This window comes from Moschus berezovskii, chromosome 14 (assembly GCF_049115385.1).
Source record: "Moschus berezovskii isolate FMDL1 chromosome 14, NW_MosBer_1.0, whole genome shotgun sequence".
NCBI classification, from domain to species: Eukaryota; Metazoa; Chordata; class Mammalia; order Artiodactyla; family Moschidae; genus Moschus; species Moschus berezovskii.
The window spans coordinates 71,459,262-71,462,266 of record NC_142473.1 but is presented as its reverse complement, the minus strand read 5'-3'; the positions used below and the strand labels follow the sequence as shown (position 1 = coordinate 71,462,266).

At 39.1% G+C, this 3,005-nt stretch overlaps 1 non-coding gene across 1 annotated transcript; it reads left to right on the top strand.

Annotated features, from left to right (window-relative positions):
- Positions 1–2,065: 2,065 nt before the first annotated feature.
- Positions 2,066–2,137, top strand: TRNAS-GGA (transfer RNA serine (anticodon GGA)). The gene has a single exon. It is a non-coding gene; the product is annotated as a tRNA-Ser (tRNA).
- Positions 2,138–3,005: the final 868 nt, after the last annotated feature.

Below are 3,005 nucleotides of genomic sequence, written 5' to 3'. Positions count from 1 at the left end.
GAGCAGGGAGCCATCTCTTTGAAAAGTAATCATCAAGAAAGATAGGACTCCTATCTCTCAGTTTCATGGGAGGACAGGAGCCTCCCTTCCTGAATTCATATTGCAAACTTACCTCTTGTCAGGAGATATGAGAAATTTACTTATTCTTTGGATAAAGGCAACTAGCAAACACAGGTCATTATCCCCATTACATGGTGAATTTAGGAAGAACTACATGTGCAAATAGTGATGTCAAGTCTTCTTGAGGGCTAGTTGTCCTTTATCTTGAGAATGTATATGGAATGAGTGTATCTGCTTGGCTATACAAACTATAAAAAAGGTGATATTTCTTTCGGTCTTTGTAATCTCTTAATGGATTGCCTGTGATACTCATCATGTCCTTGTTCAATGTTGGGTCAGTAAAAAAAACTGTTTCTCTTCTATCCTTGTGGAAAGGTTTTCTGAGTTGGCAGGAGGTTTTGTTTTTCTGATAAATTTTTTAACACTCCAATCTTTCTGTATTGAATAATTTGTACATTTGTGATTTTTTTTAATATCTTAATATTACACCATGGAATTAATATAAGAATTAAACCCAGCTGAATGTTATTCCCATAGCAAATAGATGGGGGGGTGGGGAATGGAAACAGTGACAGACTTTATTTTCTTGGGCTCCAAAATCACTGCAGATGGCGACTGCAGCCAAGAAATTAAAAGACGCTTGCTCCTTGGAAGAAAAGCTATGACCAACTTAGACAGTATATTAAAAAGCAGAGACATTACTTTGCCGACAAAGGTCTGTCTAGTCAAAGCTATAGTTTTCCAGCAGTCGTATATAGATGTGAGAGTTGAACCATAAAGAAAGCGGATTGCCGAAGAATTGATGCTTTTGAATGGTGGTATTAGAGAAGAGTCTTGAGAGTCCCTTGGACTGCAAGGAGATCCAACCAGTCCATTCTAAAGGAGATCAGTCCTGGGTGTTCATTGGAAGGACTGATGCTAAAGCTGAAATTCCAATACTTTGGCCCGCTGATTTGAAGAACTGACTCACTGGAAAAGACCCTGATGCTGGGAAAGATTGAAGGCAGGAGGAGAAGGTGACAACAGAAGGTCAGATGGTTGGATGGCATCACCGACTCTTGAACGTGAGTTTGAGCAAGCTCCAGGAGTTGGTGAGGGACAGGGAAGCCTGGCGTGCTGCTGTCCATGGGGTCACAGAGAGTCGGACACGACTGAGTGACTGAACTGAATTGAATGCTATTTAGTTGTTTTGCAAAAAAACAAGGAAGTAAATACCAGAAAGGAGGGATAATTCTGGAATATTCTGGATAATCTTTAACATGATTGATTATTTTAAAATTTGGTGTCTCAATCTTAAAAATGAGGATTACATTGTAACATATATTAATCAATTACAGGCTTTAGAAGACGTTTAAATATCTTCTTAATATGGCCCCAAGTTTAGTAAACATCTGCTTTGACCACATACCTATAACTCCAAGCCCTCTGCTCATCTATAAAAGCTTCCTTGGATGGAGTAAGTCTTCTTCTAACTCTGGCTCTTCTACTGAGGAAAAAACAAAAATATTTCAGGATTTTTCCAGTGATTTTTCAAAGTAAGGATACAAAGTGTTTTTTAAAATATAGGTGTCTTTAACATTGGTGTAAAGTCACCTCCCTACCTTATCCACATTATCTATTCTATTTCTATCAGCAAAATGTTCAGAGATTTTGTCATTGGGCATATTCAGTTTCTTTTTAAATTATACGTGTATTTTAAATCCTGGATATAAATACCTCCTATATTTTTCTGACATTTAAAGAATTCCACAGCAATGAATAATGGCCTCATAACAAAGATCAATGTTTCTATTGCAACAAATCTTTAATTAACCCAAAATTCAAACACTGTCACTATAACAGCAAACAGACAAAAGGCTGTCTGATTTCTACTGGGTCGGCCTAAAAAGTGCATTCAGGTTTTCCATAAGGTGTTATGGAAACCCAAACAACCTTTTTGGCCAACTCTATAAATTCCTACATGAAAACTCACAGGTAGATCTATAGCTTAGTCATCATAGGGGCTTCCCTGGTGGCTCAGAGGTTAAAGCATCTGCCTGGAATGCAGGAGACCCAGGTTCGATCCCTGGATTGGGAAGATCCCCTGGAGAAGGAAATGGCAATCCACTCTAGTACTCTTGCTTGGAGAATCCCATGGAGGGAGGAGCCTGGTGGGCTACAGTCCATGGGGTCACAAAGAGTTGGATACGACTGAGCGACTTCACTTTCACTTTAGTCATCATATATATCTTCCAAGATTTATATTGCTATTTGCACCATTTAAATTAAGTTTAATTTTAGCAATTTAGCCTTGAACACTAGTCATATGAGAAGCTCCCAATTTCCTAAGATATCAAGACTTAAACAATTAAGAGCATAAATTTGAAATCAAATAGATCTGCTGAACCATAAACTAACAGTGTGACCTTGATCAAGTTATTTAACCTCTCTTCGAAGTTTCCTCAGCTGTAAATGAGTTAAAATTAAATGAGATAATGCCCTTAATAAAGCATAACCATTAGAAATTGTTATATAATCACTCCATTCAGCTCAGCCGTTCAAAACCCGTATCTTTGTAGCCAGTGTGTCTGCTGATGACCCTGGTAATTGGTTGTTGTTGTTGTTGAGTCACTCAGGCGTGTCCGACTCTTTGTGACCCCATGGACGGCCACACGCCAGGCTCCCCTGTCCTTCACGGTCTCCCAGAGCTTGCTCCAACTCAGGTCCATTGAGTCCGTGATGCCATCCAACCATCTCATCTTCTGTCATCCCCTTCTCCTCCTGCCTTCAATCTTTCCCAGCATCAGAGTCTTTACCTTTTTAAAAAGGAAAGAAAACAGAAGTTTGTAAAATGCCCTCACAAATTCTCATGCAACAAAAGGCCAATAAAACTCAGCCTGACTTTCAAATAGGGGACAGATTTTTCAGTTTGTCCCTTTAAGAAAGCAGAACTCCAAGTCCACCAC